Below are 20,713 nucleotides of genomic sequence, written 5' to 3' on the forward strand. Positions count from 1 at the left end.
TAAACGAATGGGACTATATGAAACTTAAAAGCTTCTGCACAGCAAAAGAAACCATTGACAAAATAAAGAGGCAACCAACTGAATGGGAGACGATTTTTGCGAATAGTGCCTCTGATAAGTGGCTAATATCCAAAATATACAAGGGACTCATGAAACTCAACAACAAAAAACAAACAACCCAATTGAAAAATGGGCAGAGGACCTGAAGAGACATTTCTCCAAAGAGGACATACAAATGGCAAATAGACATATGTAAATATGCCCAATATCACTAATCATCATCGAAATGAAAATAAAAACCACAATGAGATATCACCTCACCCCAGTCAGAATGGCTATCATCAACACGACAAATAGTAACAAGTGTTGGAGAGGCTGTGGAGAAAAAGGAACCCTCATACACTGTTGGTGGGAATGCAGACTGGTGCAGCCGTTATGAAAGCAGTGTGAAGGTTCCTCAAAAAATTATGAATAGAATTACCATATGACCCAGCAATCCCTCTCCTGGGTATCTACCCAAAAAATCTGAAAACATTTATCCATAAAGACACGTGTGCTCCAATGTTCATTGCAGCTTTGTTTACGGTGGCCAAGACATGGAAAGAAGCAAAATGTCCTCCGATAGATGAATGGATAAAGAAGTTGTGGTATATATACAGAATGGAATGCTATTTGGTGGTAAGAAAAGATGATATAGGAGCAATGTGACAACATGGATGGATCTTGAGAGTATGATGCTAAGCGAAATAAGTCAGACAGAAAAAGCAGAGAACCATATAATTTCACTGATATGTGGTATATAAACCAAAAACAACAAAAAAACAAGACAAACATGAGAAACAAAACCTCATAGACACAGACAATAGTTTAGTTGTTATCAGAGGGTAGGGGGTGTGGGAGGTGGGAGATGAGTGTAAGGGGGATCAAATATATGGTGATGGAAGGAGAACTGACTCTGGGTGGTGAACACACAATGGGATTTATAGATGATGTAATATAGAATTGTACACCTGAAATCTATGAAATTTTACTAACAATTGTCACCCCAATAAATTAAAAAAAAAATTGTTGGTAGATGTGTAGCATTGCCATATTATTATTCACATTTTTAATATCTTCTTCTTCTTAAAGAAGTCCCTTTAATATTTCTTGTAATACTAGTTTGCTGGTTATGAACTCCTTTAGCTTTTTCTTGTCTGGGAAACTCTTTACCTGTCCTTCAATTATAAAAGATAGCTGTGCTGCGTAGAGTAATCTTGATTGTAGGTCCTTACTTTTAATCACTTTGAATATTTCATGCCCGTCCCTTCTAGCTTGCAAAGTTTCTGTTTAGACATTAGCCGAGAGACTTATGGGTGCTCCACTGTAGGTAACTATTTGCTTTTCTCTTGCTGCTTTTAAGATTCTTTCTCTTTAACCTTCAGCATTTTATTATGTCTTGGTCTGGGCCTGTTTGGATTCATGTTGTTTGGGACTCTGTGCTTCCTGTGCTTGTATATGTTTTTTTTTTTCCAGGTTAGTGAAGTTTTCCGTTATTATTTCTTGAAATATGTTTTCAATTCCTTGCTGTCTATATTCTGCTTCGGGTACCCCTATGATGTGAATGTTGTTGGTACGCTTGATGATGTCCCAGAGGCACCTTAAACTGTCCTCGTGATTTTGGATTCTTTTTTCTTTTTCCTGTTCTGTTTTGGTATTTTCTGCTACCTTATCTTCTAAGTTGCTGATTCGATCCTCTGCTTCATCTAATCAATGGTTGATTCCCTGTAATGTATTCTTCATTTCAGTTATTGTATTCTTCATTTCTCACTGGTTCTTTATGTTTTCTATCCCCACTTTTATGTTTCCTGTCTCTTTTTTGAAGTGCTCCCTGAGATCATTCAGCATCCTTATAACCAGTGTTTTGAACTCTGCATCTGGTAGATTGCTTGTCTCCATTTGGATTAGTCCTTTTTCTAGAGCTTTGTTCTGTTCTTTTATTTGGGACCTGTTTCTTTGTCTCCCCATTTTGGCTACCTCCCTGTGTTTGTTTCTATGTATTAGGTAGGGCTGATATGCCTCCGGTCTTAGTAGAGTGGACTTATATAGTAGGTGTCCCGTGGGTCCTAGTGGCACAGTGTCCCTGGTCACCAGAGCTGGTTGCTCCAGGTGTGTCCCTTGTGTGTGGTGTGTGTGCCCTCCTGTTGTAGTTGAGCCTTGGGTGCTGTTTGCACATCAGTGGGAGGGATTGGCTCTCAGGCTGATTGGTTGTGAGGACTGGCCATAACTACAGTGGAGGAGCTGTTGTGTAGGGGCTGACCATACAGAGCAGGATTCACTTTCACAGGGCTCTGGTGCCTTTCCAGTTTGCTCTTTAGCTGTGTCATCTGTGGAAGTGGCCTGGTGGTGCTCTGGCATGGTCCAAAGCTGGCCATCACGCATGCTGGCCCCAGGACCTCCTGGGAGGGGCCCCACCACAGGTCAAGTTCAGTTTCCACCTGTGCTCTGCCCAGAGCTACTGATATGAGCCACAAAGTGATATGCAGATGTCTTCCACCCACGATAGGCTTGGAGGTTCTTGAGAGAGGCTAAACTTTAAACGAGGGTGGCGGCTACCAGTGCCAACCTTGGGGCTGCTTAGCAAGAGGTATGGGGCATGCCAAGGCCAGATGCTGCTTGTTTGGGGTTTGTGAACCTTTGAGAGATTTTAGGAAAGTCTTCAGCATGAGCCAAGACAGGCAATTTGTATGGAAATACTACTGGAAGCATCCTGGGTGGGCCTGAAATTTGGGTGGGGGTGGGTCTCAGGGGATCACCAGGGCGTGTCAAACATTTTTAGCCAAATTGATGGAGACTCAGATATGGTGGTCACTTGGGTCTGCATGCTGGGAAGGGGGAGGGCTCAACAAAGAAACTGACTTCTGCCAGTATTTCTGTCTGGAAGAAAGCTGCCCCTTTATCTCTCACCCTGAGCCAGACAATTCAGCTCCTTCCCATATGTCCCTGGTGCCTTACAAGCTGCTACCCCAGAGCTGGAGCTCAGAGTTAGTGAATGCATCAGCAAGTAAGTACATGCATGGGTCCTTTAAGAGAAGTCGCGGGGCTCCAGCAGCCCTTTGTCTCACTCGGCGAAATCTGCGCTAGTGTTCACGGTCAGAAGTTATGGGGACTTCTCTCCTTGCCACTGGAACTCTGGGCTGGGGAGCCTGGTGTTGGCTGGTACTCCTCCTCCGTGGGGACTTCCACCACCAACATATCCCTCCCAAAATTTAACTGCCACATGGGTGTCTGAACAGCCTGATTGGCGTCACTGCCCCTTCTAACAGTCTTAAAGTGGCTTCTTCTGTATGTCCTTAGTTGTGCGACTTCTGTTTAGCTAGACCTCAGGTGATTCTCATAATACCGTGTTTCCCTGAAAATAAGACCTAGCCAGACCGTCAACTCTAATGCGTCTTTTGGAGCAAAAATTAATATAAGACCTGGTATTATATTATATTAACCTGGTCTTATAGTAAAATAAGACCAGGTCTCTTATTAATTTTTGTTCCAAAAGATACATTAGAGCTGATGGTCCAGCTAAGGCTTATTTTTGGGGAAACATGGTAGTTGTTCTGTAGTTTAGTTGTAATTTTGATGTGGTCATGAGAGGATGCGAGCACAGTTTTTACCTACTCCATCTTCACCAGAATCAATATTTATTTTTTTTACTTGGCAAAAAGCCATGTGATAACATTTTAAAAAACAAAATTGCAAACAATCAAATGCATTACCCATCACAGAAGAGGGTCTGGCAACAGTATAAAACATCCTGCTTCAGATCTTTTTTTAAAAACATACAAGCTGGTTTACAGTGGTAGAAGTTGTGTGTGCACTAAGAGATCTATACCTTGTAGTTAAATAATAGAAAAAAATTAAGACAATTAAAAGATCTATAGCATCCAGCATTCTGTTAATTCCCTGGGTCAGAAGATGAGAATTGTAGAAACTGTGGTTTATGTCTTGTACCACTAAGATAGGGCGCACCTGCTGTCTTCCTGCCTCACCAACCCCTGTCATCAATGAGAAGATATTCCTTTTTAGTCTCCCCACTTCAACTCAGAGCAGAAGGGCATACCTAGGAGAGCAACTTAGAAACTGGATATGAAGTTCTCATCTCCTCAAATAGCCTGGACTCCTTGGAGACAAGTATGTTTTATTATCCACCCAAACCTAGCGCGAATAGGTATTTGACCCACGTTGGTTGATTGACTAAATGAGTACCTTCATTGATAAACAAGAATGGGTCTCAAGGAATTTATAGTTAGTAGTACTACTACCACTGTACCACTAGTACTACAACTATTGGGTAATATTGATCGAGTATCATATGGCCAACACTGTCCTAAGCTCTTGGCACTCATGAACTCATTTAATTCTCACAACAGCTCTATTAGGTAAGTATTATCTCCATTAAAACTTTTTAAAATTATGAAATTTTGTTATTATTTTACAGATAAAGTAACGGCGGCTCAAAGAAGTTAAGTAACATACTCAAAGTCACGTAACTAGTAAGAGGTATAGAAAAATATTTGTGTTTCAGTAGAAAAATATGCATTGCCTAGAGGACAACTTCCAGGTCATCTGACTCCTGCCTTTCACTATCTTTGATCTATTGTACATTTATTCTGAATTATCTGATTGTCACCTTTCATCATCTTTGAGCCATTTTACAACTCTATGTAAGTGTATGTTTTTCAGATTCTCTTTTGAATAGATTATAACATCTTCTTGGTTCTGCCTGTTTCCTGCATTGAATGAGTTAAATAAAATGTTTAACTTTTTCTTTTCTATCTGTATCAGAGCCATGATTTTAGCTTTTTCTGAAAATTATTTTTAACAGAAGTATAACTTAAATGCAACTCCCAGTCTGACTAATTTAAAGGCCTATTTCTTAGCACAAGGGTCTTTAACTCTACTGTGTACTTTACTGAGGAGCTTGCTTTTAAAATGAGTTCTGAGTTCTACCTCAAGAAACTCGTATTCTAGGGTTTTATTTTGTTCTTAACAAAACTCCAGTTATTCTGTCGCAGGTGGTCTGAAAAGTACTGCTTTGAAAGACTCTATGATAGTACTTTTTCAGTAGGAGAAATAAAATACTTGTACAAAGCAATTTATAAACAAAGTTTCAAAGAAGGAGAGAAGAGGAAGAGAGAAATTCTGTCTGGAGGAATCTGTAAGTTTTATGAAGAAAGTGGCATTCGATCAGGGCCTCAAAACTAGCAAAGTTTTTGACAGGGAAAGATGAAGAAAAGATATTCTGTGTTTTGAAGCAACATGAGTAATAAATAGCAAAGAGGCAGGAGAATGCATAGCATTTTGTTTTGGAATAACTTGTGGTTGAAGTTGGCTAGATTGAGCAAAGAACGTACGAGGCAGAGTATGAATGATACACCTGGACAGGTAAGTGTGAGCTAGAGTGCAGGACTTGAATGCCACGCAGTCATGTGACCAGGTAAGTGTGAGCTAGAGTGCAGGACTTGAATTCCATGCAGTGATGTGACCAGGTAAGTGTGAGCTAGAATGCAGGACTTGAATGCCGTGCAGTCATGTGACAGGCAATAAAGAATAATGGCTTTGGTTGGAGGTAAAAGGATAAGAAGATAATCAACAGTTGGTTAGAAAAATCCTAAGAAACATAGGTTGGAGAGAGAGGCAGTCTATGGATGACCAGGAAAGGAAAGATGCTCAGTCACAAGGATTTGAAGTCTCTTCTGTAATTAATGAATATTAATAAATATTGATATTTGGTTGTGTGTGAAACATGTGGTACTAAGCACTGGGAGAAGATAGGAAGGAAATTATTATCCTGATACATTGTGTATAAAGGCTCAGAGAGGAAAGATGTCGGAGAGACACCAAATTAAAGCACGTATATGGGCTTAAACTTGGTGAGTGAAAGGGAAAAGAAGAGGAGGTAAATATATAAAAGATATTTAGGGAGTAGAATTGACAGAATTTGGTGTCTACTTGGATACAGAAAGGCTAAGCAAAAGGGAGGAGTCTATGAAAATTGATGGGTTGGGTGATTAGAGGCACGATGGCTCTATAAATGGAGAAAAGTGAGAAAGAAGACGGGGGATGGATAATGAGTTACACTTTATTGTATTTGAAGAACCTGCAAACACATAGTAGAATATTGGGAATATAGATCTGGAGCTCAAAAAAGGGAGTTTTAAACAGCTATTGTTTAAGTGGACTTGGTATCAGATAGTCCTTGGTATATTGGGTAAATAGGGAGGACAGAGTTAAGCCAAAGCTGAGATCAGGTTCAAATTGGATGAGGCCATTAACTGGAGTGGGTGGAGCAAAAGGTTAATTGCAAAATTTAGTGGTCATAATTCAAGCAGAAAATCCCCTAAGTTAGGTGCAAGGAGTCATCAAAACCTGGAGATAAAAAGATCAAGGGCTAAGGGAATGCAAGAGCTCATTGAGGAATGAGAGCAAAGGAGGTGGATCAAGTTAAAGAAATTTTTTCCCAGGACTTGTTTTAGAGATAGTGCTGTATTTGTTTGGAAGAACTACTTTAGGTAAGCAGTGAAACTCCAAGGAGTTTAAGTAACAGAAGACACACATTCTATTCCCATGTAGGGGAGAAGAGAAAGAGGAAGATAGCTGGTCACTCAACTTCTCGGGAAACCCTTCATCTTATGTAAAGTTGGGGGGAAATCATGAAATTCTGGAAATAATTTTCTATAGAAGCTAGTGGAAGAGCTGAATTTTGAGTTCAGAGTGATGAAATTAACAGGGCTATCAGTGAATTAACTCTTTGTATTTTTATACTGACTTCCAAATTCAAAGGATGATTGTTTTTTTAATTGTTGTAATGGTCATTACAAACCAAAGAAGGACAGATCTACAAAAAAAAACAAAAAACGTATCTAAATTATTTAGGAGACATGTGGTTTTGAACTTCAGCTCTTCAGAAGTGCCCCCTTATCTGCGGGGGCATATGTCCCAAGGCCCTCAGTGGATACCTGAAACTGTGGATAGTACCCAACACTATATATACTAGGTTTTTTTCCTATATATACATAACTATGATGAAGTTTAATTATAAATTAGGCACAGTAAGAGATTAATGACAATCACATAATAAACCAATTATAAAATATACTGTAATAAAATTTATGTGAATGTGGTCTCTCCCTCAAAATATTTTATTGTACTGAACTCACCTTGTGATGTGAGATGGTAGAATACCTATGTGATGAGATGAAGTGAGGTGAATGAGACATTAGTAAGTAAAATAAGGGCTACTTGAATACAAGCACTATGATATTGAGATAGATGATCTGGTAACTGAGACAGCTACTAAGTGACTGATGGGTGGGTATGTATACAGTATGGATATCCTGGGCAAAGGGATAAATCATGTCCAGGGAGGGACGGAATGGGACTTGTAAGATTTCATCAAGCTACTCAGAGTAGCATGCAATTTAAAACTTATGAATTGTTTATTTCTGGAATTTTCCATTTAATATTTTTGAACTGTGGTTGACTGCGGGCAACAAACTGTGGAAAATGAAACTGTGGCTAAAGGGGACTACTGTATTTGTTCCCTCCCCCTTCCAAATCAATATAACAAATGTTGAATGTTTTTAGCTGTTGGTTATATTTACTTATATTCCAAGAATTTTTTGTATGGCTATCAATCAGAATTTATGCAATTGTTTTAAAAGTTTCCCATGATGCTCTTAGAATTTGCATTCTTTGTTGAAAGAATTAACAATTTGGATTAAGACAAAGTGAATTGAAACTGAGTGCCTTTTACCTCTGCACTGAACATTAGGACTACTTTCCCTTTCTGTACTAGTAGAATACTGTGTGCATAAAACTGTTGAAAGTCAAATCCTGATAATTTTTAAACTGTCATCTGGTACAGGACTTGCTGTACCAACCAGAGGGCAGTTCTTCTGAGGGTCTCTAAAAGGGAAGGCAAAGCAGTTCTTGAACTCACTTGATTCCCTTTTATTAACCTCAGGTAATTGCTTTGGATAAAAAAATGAGGGGAAATATATCATTCTTTCGCTCTTTTCCTCTCTGGAATGTAGGGTATCAGTTAAGACTCTCCCCTAGCCATAGAACTTCAAACTCTTAAATGAGTTTCTTGACAAGCTAAGAAAAGTGGGAAGAATATGTGTGTGGAGAATAGATGCACTTGGCAGGGTGTAGTGTAACGTGCAAAGGTGTATAAGATAGGAACCTTGTCTTCAAACAACTTAAAATCCAGGTGTGTTCATTGATCTAACACCCAGAATAGTTTGGAGACTTTCAACTGTTTTGGACTCTGATGTACCATAATAATGTTGTCTTTTCTACTGGTGATGGGCTTCGATAATTAGGTACTTGTTCAAGAAAGCTGAACTTTGGATGAACATGTGATTTCATTTATTTCTAAATTCAGAAGGTATTTATTGTTTTCTGACTAATGGCAGCAAGAGAGGTAAATTAGGTGTGGGAACGAGACTGGAGCAAAGAAGACTAGTTGGAGGTGGTAGCTTTGATCCAACACTGAATGCTTCTGTTGGCCAAGAAAGGAGTCAAAGGTGACTCTCAGTCCTTTGTGGTGGCTTGGGGGGTCATGTAGCCATGCAGAAAGATAGAGAACCACTGCTAATAATATTTCATATGCAAACTGGTTATGCCAAAGGTCCAGATTTTGAAGACACCAACTTCTGTCTCTAAATGTTTAGAGGAAAAGTGAATTTCATATCTATATCAAGTCATTTCTATGCTAAAGAATTCTGACACTTCATTTTAATTTGGTATGTATATTGTGAAATGCTTGATTTGTATTTGATTGGGAGAATTCATAGATTAAGTTAAATTTTCTTATCCTGATGATCTTTCCATTATTGATATTATAGTTTTTAATGTTATGCATACATAGTATTAATAGTTAAACTTTTCCTTACCCCACAATCCATTTCTCCCTACTTTTTGGCTATTAAACAATATGTTAGCATTTTGAGATAGTCCACATTTTATTATGGGATATATTTGACAAAGTTGGAAGACATTTAATTGTAACAGTCTTCCAAAAATTATTTTTTACCTGGTGTTTTCTTTCTTTTACTAGGCAAAGAACTTTATTAACCTTTGTTTCAAACTTTATTCCCTAGCCTCTTCACCTTAATTAGCTGTAAAGAATGATTTGTGTATAAGCAAAAACTGGAAAGAGCTGCAGTATCCAAGGGGCTTGAGCTTAAAAATATTAGAGATCGAGATTTTTATCAGATCCATAAACACAATTTTAAAAAGCAGTCATAATATAAAATAGCAGCTCCCAGTAACTTCAAGTTTTATCTTCTTCAGAAGTTGACTCAGTTCAGTTTGCTTCACTCTTGGCAGCCTCATCAACATTCTCTACAAGGTCTGGAAGTTCACCATCATCATCCTCTCCGGTAGCAAGTGGTGCTTTTCCATCCACAGATTGTTTGGGCAGAGCTTGGGCCAGTCTCCCTGAACTAGTCAGGCTGTCTGCACCGAGCTGGTTTAAGTAGCGTTTCTGTCAGCTGCTTGGTCCCAGCATGGCCTGTGATGGTGAAAGTGTTTGCTGCCAAACAGGCTTGAACTTTAGGGTTGTGAAAGTGGATCACTGTTCATTGGTTTGTGAACGTATTCCCCTCTTCAATACTAGAGACATTGTTTACCCCTAACTTCTTTAAGGAGAACTGAAGTTTTTTATCATTTGATGTAGCTGTTCTGTGAACCACATTCTTTCTGAGAGCAGTTCCTTTCCCATCAATGCGCACTTGGCCTGCAGTTCGGCGAGTTTCGCCTGGTTCATGATAGTTTCTTTCATCTTACTGGAGAGGAAATGGGGCTGTGTCAGGAAATATGGCTGGCGCTCAGGGGTCTTGGTCAGACCAGCTGAGAATCTACCTGGTAGTTTCTATCAAGGAGAATTTTAAAATATGAGACTAGAACCATACTTTTCATTGTGGAAAATAAATCCCCACAAGATGATTTTTTTTTAGAAAAATTAAACTAGATTGTCTTCTTTTTAAAATAAAGAGCTTCTTAGTATATTGCAAAATATAACAAAAATATTTTGAAAAGAAATGGCAATGGGTGATTTTTTAAAATTGTTAATTACTAGAGGCAAAAATGTTTTGTTTTTACTAAAATGCAAAGAATGCAGACCTCAAGATTAAATGGAAGATCTGAATGCAGCATATTTTTTTCTATATAAATAATAATTGTAACTGTCATTCTTGATGCTTCTAACTTCTCATATAGAGTGTCTAAAACAGGAATTTCAGTTAGAGATGAACATAATTTAAATGTACGGAGTGGGTTGGTTTATAGTAACATTATTGCATGAACAATAGTCATAGTAACATTAGGAGATCAATTTGGGACATATAAGGGAAATATGTTTCTATATTGAAAAATAATGTCATGGAAAATTGTTGATTTTTCTTTTTAGTTATTTTTAGGATAGTTCATATGTTCACTTGAATTTTCACTTATTGTATTTCATTAAAAATAAAAATTACATTTTCATAATTTATTCCATATCAATTATAATTTACATTAATTATAATTTCTTTAGCATTTATAATAATTTATATTAAATTATGTTATAGGAAAAAAATCACACAAAATAAGATAAGCGAAAAAAAACACAAAAGACATAGAATCTCAACCACGCAGAGATAACCATTGTTAATATCCTGAAATGGTTTCTTCTTGAAAAATTCTGAAAAACAAATGAAAGTACTTTTACATACTCAAAAAACCTTACAAAAAATTATTGATACACTATAACTACCAATAAAGAAAAATGTCATATCTGAGGTTATTCATTTGTGACTAAGTCAACTATTCTTATCAAAATGTTTTGGTGTCATTTTGGTTATCTCTTCACTAATGGAGAAGATTGGAGAATTGAGGCAGTTTTCTAAAATGCTTTAATTATCCTGTTGAGAAAGAAGCAGCTTTTGGTTTCAGTTTCCCAAACAATTATCTCAGTTTAGAAGTTTAGGAATTTTTGGAAGCAAATTTATGAGGAAAATTTGCCGCAAAAGAATTTTTGTATTTTTTTCTCTTTAAGCATGGATGTATAATTTATTTTCTCTGAACTGTTTCTTTGACTGTTTTCATGAACAAAAAGTATAAAAAGTGCAATTTATTTAGATACATTTAAAATGCAGAAAAACTTCAGATAGTAAATACAGAATCGGGGGAACTGTCCTTGGAAAGGGAGTATTGGTAAAACAAAATTAAAATTTTTTAAGGATTTAAATGTGAATAATGAAATGGATATTTAAAAAAAATAAGCTGTATTAAAATATTAAGGGCAAGTATGCAGTTGTTATATTCTTCTACCTCCTAAGGTCATTGAGTTTTGATTAATTTAAAATTTTCAAAATTCAAGTAATATTTACTGAATTCCTTTCCTATCTCTCAGGCCTTGTCCTTGATGTATTCACTTACATGCTCTGTATAATTTCAAAACAACCCTGAGGATTTGATGATGCATTTGTAGAAGCCTAACCTGAAGGAATATTGTGGAACATAAGAGTATACTGGATTTCTGTGGGTTTACTTGGCTTTGACCACTGCTGTGGGTGTTAGAGAATATGCATATCAAAGATAATGATGGTGCAATTAGGAAAAAACAGAGCAAATGCCAGCCCCTGGAGATAAGCATAGGTGCAAGTGTGGAGGAGGTAGGCTTGATGCGTGTTCCTGAGGTGATATGTGCAATCTGTACTTGCAGGGCTGACCCCACAGTTGTGCATATACAACTGCCCTGCCCACGGAGAGTTATGAAGTAGCTACATGAGTGCATAAGGTAGGTATGGGGCAAACGAAACTTGTCAAGGACTGTGCACGTTGTGGTCAAAGGGCACCTGTGCCCTGGTGTGTCCTTAGAGTCTTGGGGAGAAAAAGGGGAGCATGCACTTTTGGGGGGGATGCAAGATCTTCCTTCTTGCTTGACTGTAGGGTTTTGTCTTTTCTAAGTCAGGCCAAGGTCCATTTGCCAAGACTGGGGTCTTCAGAGGTAACTATGCATTATTATCCCCATTTTACAGATGAAGAAATTGAGCCCGGTGAGGTTCAATTAGCTAAAGTGTGTGTGTTTGTGTGCATGTACGAGTAATACACAGAGGGTGCCAAAAAAAAACAACGTATACACATTTTAAGAAAGGGAAAAACTATTAAAATGGTAATACTCAATGTATACTGATAACGAAAGATGGATACAAGTCACGTTTGACTTCTGCAATTACAAGAGGTGCTCAAAGTGGTTCCCATCAGCGTCCAGACACTTCTGATTACAGCAAACTACTGCTTGAGCAACGTTGACCAAAGTGTCCACTTGTATACATTTTTTTGGTACCCTGGGTATGTATTAGGTAAGATATATTAGCTCTATTGATAGACATTTCTTACAAATAACTGTCCTATGTTAATAATAGTGGTGTTTACTAAATAATTACCTAGAATTTACCTCTTTCCAAAAAAGGATTTGTAATCACTTTTTGTAAATTATGACAGCCTAACTATACCTCTTCATTATTTTGTTTTATTAACAAACAACTTTATCTTGCTGATCCAGAACACTTGGACGTTTTTGAGCCTATATTTAGCCCGTCAGAAGAGCTATTATTTAATGACAAACTTTATGCTCTGGGCAACTTGAAATTCAGAGCTAGCACCACAAATTCAAATCCTACTTCCCCACTCTGACAGCAGAGCGGCTCCTAATGTAGACGGAGTGCTGGTTTGTTCTCCACAGTGTTTTTCAGACCCTCTGAGGAGGCTGCTCGGAGAGCGTGCCGCTTGCACACACGCCCCCTATCCACTGTAGAAAGCACCTGCAGCCCCAAGCAAGAACGCGGCGGGACCGGCCTTTGGCCAAGTCAGACGTGGCCGGAAAAATCAATAATTGCGCCGTCCTCTCCTTTCTGATGATGAAACCATACGCTTCTTTTGGGCAGAATTTGGGAATTTAAGGCAGAATGTAAACTCATAACCTGAAAGGAATCCTGGTGACGTGGCGAGCCCAGGTACTGACCGCTGTGGAAACAGACTTAGGCCGGTCCCCCTTTGCGAGCTGTTGCTCGCTTTGTACAGCCAGGCACCGTCCGCTCTTTCCCGGGTGAGGGTGCTTTTCTAGGATTTCCACGGCCCGCCACGGCGGTTCTCGTTTCTGAGTCCTTCCCGGGACCCGGGTTCCAGCCCCCCAAAATCGGCTCCGCCGCGGGCCACGGGCCTCGGGGCCCCGCCCACTCTGGCAGGGGCTCGAAGCCGCGCCAAGCCGGAGCGGGAGCGGGGTCCGCCGCGGCCCCTTTAAGGAGCCGCGCTGCGGTAACCCGAGCCCGCAGTCCGGGCGCGGCGGCAGCTGGATCTCCGGGACGTCTCCCCGGCTCCGCCGAGCATCTCGCGGGCGGGCTCTGGCCGGCGCCAGCCCTCGGGCCTGGCCGGAGGACCGGACTCCTGGAACCCGACCGCGCGCAGCCGCCGTGCGCACGCTCGTCGCCCCGGGACGCGGCACAGGTGACGCTGTTTTCAGGGTTTCGGGAAGAGGGCGAGTACATTTGGCCCCGCGGGTCTCCGCCCCGGCCTATTGCGGCCAGGGCTCCGGAGGCTGGGGGCGTTCCAAGAGCGCGGGGCTGCGGCGGCGCCGGCAGGTGCGTGCGGCGGCTCAGCATCTTCTGGCCCGCCTCCTGCTCAGGTGGGGTCCTGGCCCGCAGCCCCCGCCCGCCCGGACGCCTCCGTGAGTCCCACTCGCGGTTCCCGGGTTGCCTGGAGTGCCTCCTGGGTCTCAGCTCAAACGGACGGGTGCTTTGGGCATCTGGGAAAGCCTTCTTGGTAGAAGCCGGTACCCAGTCAGGTGCATCAAGTGGGTAAGTCTCCCCCCTCCACCTCTCCCTACTAAATAAAACAGGAAGCTTTTATTCACCGTGGCGGTGCTCAAGTGGGTCTCATTTTTAGCCACCTCGTACTAAAGAGTCTAGTGCAAAGGGACTGGGCGCAGAGTCCGAGGCTGACACATTGGGTTTCTGTTTCCAGCTCTACCATGGTCACACCGGGCAAGTTGATTAAACTAAGCGCCTCGGTTTACCTGGCCATGAAATGGGATCCATAATGCTAGCCTTTTCGTACAGCCCCGAGAAGGTAGGGCAATCTCGACGAAAACTTTGAGTTTTTATGTAAGTTCGTGAAAGGGTCGCTGTTCCTGGCCAGTGTTCTCTTAGTTGTGCGCATCTGAGTGTTAATGTGGTGCACACTGCTCTGTGAAATTATAAAATTGGTCTTCAGAAGTGATCGTTAACGGTGTTTAAATTAATCTGATAGCAGTTGGGGACAAGATGGAAAAGTTTGTGTGGATGTTAGGAGTTGATGTGTGCAGTAGGAAAAACTTCTATTTTAGTAAAATCTTTACTCAGTCATAAATGGAGTTGAGAAGAATGGATCTTGGATTGTGTGTGTTTTAAGAGCTATTGCTATGTGAACACATAATATAGATCAGGCTGCAGCGTCCTCTTTGTGTAGTCAGTTAATAGCCGTGGACAATACCATTTCGCTTTCATCTGTGCAATATGTTAAGTAGAGAATTTTTTCCCCTTGTTTGTCTTTTCCTTAAATTCTATGGGTGAAACTAAATGAGAAAAGTGCATCCCTGCCAGCTAGAAGGTTGGAAACAATGGCAGGAGGAATCCCAGATTTTAGTGTATTTGCCCCCTCTTTCCTGTGCCATCAAATGATCCATAGGATACTCTATTTTGAGGGTGCTTCTTTTTTCCTATCCCTGCAACTCCTTCGGCCACATTACCTCCCTCCAGAGTTCGAATCTTTACTGTGTGATCTTGTATGAGTTTTATCTGTCTAGAGCTGGATGTCTCATACCCAGCTGCTCAGCCAGTCAGAATTATTTGCGCTGTGAGCTATTCCTATTCCTTTCACTCTAAGCCTTCTTTACCATGTTGGAAAGAATAGTGACTCTGCAGTTAAAGGCATGTACTTGGAGTACCTAGGAATGGCAGTATCAAGGCGCTGAAACTTTATAGCAAACTTCAAAGAAGTGGGATCTTCTGAATGGACCCTGGAGTATGGCTGCAAGAGTTGGCCTACTTTTTCCTTCGTTTTCTAGACTCTCTATTGGAGAGAGATTCATTTGATTATCAAGGTAAACGGAGGCCTTGGGAGCAGGTAGCTATCAGAAATCTAACTCAGTGCTGGACTGATTAAGAGTTCCCAGCATAGGAGTGGGGAGGCAAAAGAGGTGACTTGGGAGGGGATGGAGGACCCTCCCAATAACAAGATGACCAGAGAGGTAGTAAAGGAGCCCTGGGGAATGACGGAGCTGGTATCCTAGGTGTGACTTATTCTTCTGTCCTGTTCCCTTTGAGGGTGTGTCTTGCCCTTCAGAGCCTAGCACAGCTGTCCTGTAGTTCTACACCTGTTCACTCTCCTCCCTTGGTGCTGGAAAGGAGATCCAGCGTTTATGTCCCTCCCTCAAAGCTGGCATTCCATGTAGGGGAGGTGGAACTGAGCAGTTTACTTCCTAAGAAACCTTTAGATGCTGGTGTGTCCCCACACCCTTCTTCTCAAATTATTGTCCTATACTTACAGATGAAGATGGCTGAGAAAAGTCCATAGGAAGATACAGAGAACTATCTGTTTTTCCCTGTAGAGGAAGATAGTGAATTAATTGGGTGAGAATTGCGGGCGACTGAAAAAGGGCAGGCAGGACTGGGGCGGAGTTGTGCTGGACAGCTTGCACCCTTGTCCTTTGGGGAGGAAAGGATGCTCTACACTCGTACCGTGTTGTGCTTTTCCTCTTTCCGGTTGCCTTGTGAGAGGAGGAGTGTACCAGGATGAGGTGGGTGGTCATCTGCTCTCAAGGATGGGACGCAGACTTTAGGTCAGCATTAGGGATGAGCTGTGTTCACCTGGTATAGGTACCAGACACTGGGTGTGTTATCCCTGAGAAGGCGTTACATCGCACGAGCAAGGTGAATTGTGTAAGAAAATCTGAGGCATTTCAGAGTGACTTTGGTGGTGTTTTTTCTTGTTGGAGATGAAAGGTAGCTCACAAAGAAATAGAGTCCTATGGCTCTGAGTTTTGTTATTCATAGTGAGACAGTTGGATGTGCGACAAGCAATTCCCAGACCTTAAAAGAAGACAGGAATAGCAAAGGATTTTTTTTTTCTTAGACCATTGGTCTGTTCAAGGAGAAGGCAGTCCTGTGGACACATGAGAAGAAGCTTGTAATCACTGTAAAAAGCTTAGGTTTGTGAAAACGGTTGATGAATAAGGCAGCTGGAAGCCTGTTCAGAGCTTGAGCCAACATGAGGAAAGGAGTCGCTGAGCCGTGGGACCAACAGCAATGGGGCGTCTGAGTAGATGGCGGATAAAGCTTGTCTAAAGCAGTGTTTCAGACATGTTTGGATTACGTCACAGGACAAAATGCATTTTTACATCGAGACCCAGGACAAATTGGCTGATGGATGTAGGCCACGTCTACTTTTATCAGCTGGATCGGGAGCAAAGGGGCTCCTGGTGCAGCGTGGGTGGGTGGGTGGCTCATAGCTTCCCATCCAGCTTTGAGAAGTTTGTGCAGAAGAAAAGGGTGGAATGTGTTGTTTCCAAAGCCCATTTGCTGATCATACTTGTTAGGAAGTTTGTTGCTTGCCTCACAGGGAACTGGAAAAGCATAGTATTCTCATTACATTTTGTAAAAGGGTTGGATTGTCAAGGCTTCCTTAGACATCTATTTCAAGATCTACAATCAAACTGGAATCATCACTCATAGATTTTGAGATGGCCAAAAAGCTTCTTGGAGAAATAGGTGACGCAGCACTCAGCATCTTTGAGTGAATTCTAGTATTTGTGCACTGGAGTTAATCGAGGCTAGAGTTTATCTGCAGGCCTTTGGTTTCCTTTTTATAACAATTAATATCTGACTCCTACACCCAGCACACTCACCCGTGGGCAAGAACAACAAAGCCTGGAGGAAAATGTACACAGGTATCAGAGTTCACCCGGTTGCTTGGTTACTGCTTGCTTTTATCATCCACATGCTGACCTAGTTGGATCCTCCGATTGACCCATCCCTTTCTTGTCTGATTTTCTTACCTTAGCTGATGTTTTCAAAGTTTAACTCTCCTCAACTCTGATCTTTATCTACTGCTTTCACCTCTGTTTTCTCTGATATTATCCTGATCCCCGGACTTATGGTGTATGCCTGCTTATTCCTAAGGAGCCGATGTTCGGATCTCAGCCTGTGCGGTATTACTGTCCACTGCATCTTGCTGTGGCCACCCTAGAAATAACTGTACATTGATGGGTTCATACATTTGTTTTGATTTAACTTTTAAATTTTGGGGACATGGAGAAACGATCTTGTCAATTTAATTAGCTTTCTCCAAATAGGCCTTAAAAACTTTTAAACTACATTTTGAGGCATAGAAAACTTCTCTCTATTTGGTATGTATTTATTTGTGGAATAGGAGGAAGAAGGAATTTTCATTTGATGAAAAATTTAGAACAAATTTAAAAAAACATTTATAAAGTGTTACATTTTAGGGACATAATTCCCTAAACTAGTCTTGCTCAGTAAACTGTTTTGCTCTAAAACATAAAAATAGTGAGACAATTATGAATTGAAATGCTTTATAATTTGTTATATGCTATTTTAAAGACTTATAAAGACTACAGCTGTGCTCCAATTGAGAAAGATTCTTGGCCTTTTCATATTTTAAAAACCTGCAGGAGTGTTACTTAGCAGATCAGTTTCTTACGTGCGATGTGGAAGAATCAGGGCAAGAGAAAGGTTGTAGGATGGGAGCTGAGTTGTCTGAAGGGAAGCCCAAACTGCTCGGAGTATATCCTAGCTGAGTAGCTCTGAGCCAAACTCTTAAGGCATTGGCCATTTTTTGAGGACTTGAGAATGCTTTATAGCCTCAAGTCTCTAAATGTTTTCTTCGGTGTTTTTTAATTTTTAAATTACAAAAATGAAACTTGCTCACTATAAATAACATTACAAACAACCAATACTCTTCCCTCAACTCCCACCTTCTTCAGTTTCACTCCCAAACACAATCAGTTACCATTTTTGGGGGTATAGCCCTTCTGATCTTTTTCTCTACAAATGCCAAAATGTGTCCAGTTATGTATTTATGAAAAATTTATGATTTCACAGCCTACTGTGTTTTTTCACTCCACAGTATGTGATGGGCATTCTTCTGTATTGGCCTGTTCATTTAAATGTCTGTATAACCTGTGATGGTGTAGCTGTATGAATATATTTAACCATTTGCTTATCATTGGACCTTAAGCTTTCTTCTAATAAAGCTGTAGTAAACTCCCATGTACGTGCATCCCTTCACATGCATGGGAATTTATTTTGAAGGTAAAAGATAACATAGTAGACTGCTTATTTTATAATTCAGGTAACATAGTGCTATCAAGATTTGCATATTCTATCATTTAATTCCCCAAATATTCACTCAGTAGTAAAAACATAGCACTAGACACTAGGAATTTCAAAGTGTGGTAATGTGCAGCTCTTGTTATAAAGAGGTCCCTATCTAGATTAGGGGGATGAGGCATACACACTGACAATACTATCTTTAGTTTTATTTATACCCTACTTTGTTCCAAAACCAATTTGGAATGGCTTACAAAGATGCATACAATGTGACAAGGTAAAGTAAATTTAGGGTAGAAAAAAAAAATACTCTTATTTTCCGCCATCAAAGGAAAATAAGATGGAGGTAGGAGTGAGTTTGGTTAGTGTACTCTGAAGTAGTGTTATTTTCTTCCTGGAAGTGCTGGTGATAAGCTTTCTGGCAGCCAAAGAGAAGAGGCCAACAATCCATCACATGCTTCAAGATGTCCAGAACAGGAACCAAATTGGAGAAACCCATCTAGTCCTGATTCTAGGAGCGGGGAGAAATTTCTCCTTTGGATTTTCATCAAGAAAACACTGCATTTACAATGGCCAGCATTCTCAACAACACTCCTAATAAAGTACAGTAATTCTAATGCCTTTGCTTTCTGAACCATTTCACATTATGTTCCTTGTTACTGGCTAGGGGTGTCATGCCTTGGCACTGCTCAGATTAGGCTGAGGTGTAAGTTCATGTGTTTAAATCAGAAATAGCTTTATGAGGACCTAAAGAGTTACATAACCAATGTAAAGAGCGATCTGATATTGTTTTTGGACACTTTTTTCCCCCTAGGTAGTACAGAATATATCATTTTAATGGGATTTTTGTGAGTAGAACCTATTTGCCCAAGAATACTAGACTTGCAACTAACAAACCAAGAAGTGAGGGTGTTTAGAAGGCATTGATGTATTAGAACTATAATAATGACTGAAAAAAATATTTTCCTTAAAAAATAAAATAAAATAAAATAAAGAACAAAACTCCGCACTTGGTCCATGCAGAAAGGATGGTACTTGTTTACATGGATCAATTAACTCCACAAGTTAGAAAGGAAGACCATTCCAAGAAGTTTTTCCAAGCTTAAAATTGTTAATGGTTGTAGAATGTGGGAGTGTCACCAGGACTTAGGGGTCCCTATTGGTTGGGGTTGCTTGACCCAATTTCATAAACCTGGGAAAACGTTCGACTCCCATGAGCCACTGAATCTGAGCTTCTATGACCACATCCATTTAAGTCTTGCCTCGGGGACAATGCCCCAGACAGCTCTTTATTACCAAGTCTGTGGCTCAAGCTTAGGTACTTTTATAGGATTTACCATGAGTTGAAACATGAAGTTTGTAGTAAATGTTAAACTTGAGACCACCGGAAGCCACATCTGATATGATTTACATATCACTTCACTAGCCTGTGAAGTGGTTCAAGGAAACATGTATGTCAGTGTGTTTAGATTTTTTGTTTACCTGATTGTGTCAAACCAGATACTGAATCAGGTAGACAAGTACCATGTTTATTGGAAAGTAGTGCAATTGGAATCAATTTGAGGCAATGGCAGCCTTATGGGAGGAGATCAGAAGGGAAACCACTTTCAAGATACCTTGGGTAGAGTTTTAAGTGGCCCTTAGGTATAAGGGTAAGGGCCACCTAGAAAAATTTAAAACTCCTTGCTGTCTTCTCATTTAAGCCACCAAATTCCCCAGTCAGATCATAGGTGTAGACAAGCTTCAGGGGTTCTAGGTCAAAGGTTAAAAGGAGAGAGGTGATCACATTGCTCTAGATACAGACTGTCCTATCCCTCTATAACTTGCCATCAGAGAGGTAGGTATAACATTTCTTGCTTAGGAAAGGGTAGGTAGCAATCATAAGCACTATCCTTTATTGAGTGGTGTTTTGATCTATTGCTGAATAACAAACTGTGCCAAAATTTAGTGGCTTAAAACCATGATTTATTAATTCTTATGATTCTGTGGGTGGCCAGGCAGTTATTCAGTTGGTTATAGGCTCACTCATGTGGCTGCATTCAGCTGGAGGGTCAACTGGGCTGAAAGATGCAAGATGGCTTGCCAATGTGGCTAGTACCCTATTTCCCCGAAAATAAGATCTAGCCAGACCATCGGCTCTAATGCTTCTTTTGGTGCATTACAGCTGATGGTCTGGCTAGGTCTTATTTTCGGGGAAACACAGTAGTTGGTGTTGAGTGTTGCCTGTCAGCTGGGCAGCCTCAGTTCTCCCTATGGCTTCTTATCCTCCAGTAGATGAGACAGTTTCTTTACATGTCAGTCTC

At 40.5% G+C, this 20,713-nt stretch overlaps 1 protein-coding gene and 1 pseudogene across 4 annotated transcripts in view; one reads left to right on the forward strand and one right to left on the reverse strand.

Moving 5' to 3' along the window:
• Positions 1 to 9,336: 9,336 nt before the first annotated feature.
• On the reverse strand, positions 9,337 to 9,823 carry LOC109437540 (transcription factor BTF3 pseudogene; annotated as a pseudogene).
• A 3,022-nt stretch (positions 9,824 to 12,845) lies between these two features.
• Positions 12,846 to 20,713, forward strand: part of TLCD4 (TLC domain containing 4) — a 65,934-nt gene continuing 58,066 nt past the window's right edge. The window contains exon 1 of one of the 4 annotated variants that reach the window (XM_019716838.3): positions 12,846 to 13,040. The gene's annotated coding sequence lies outside the window, so the exon portion shown is untranslated. Of the gene's footprint in view, positions 13,133 to 13,194; positions 13,881 to 20,713 lie in introns of those variants that run through there. The other 3 variants (XM_019716844.3, XM_074318952.2, XM_019716836.3) reach the window with 3 other exon arrangements.

This window comes from Rhinolophus sinicus, chromosome 7 (genome assembly GCF_057876585.1).
Source record: "Rhinolophus sinicus isolate RSI-liver-muscle chromosome 7, RSI-T2T, whole genome shotgun sequence".
Taxonomy (NCBI): domain Eukaryota; kingdom Metazoa; phylum Chordata; class Mammalia; order Chiroptera; family Rhinolophidae; genus Rhinolophus; species Rhinolophus sinicus.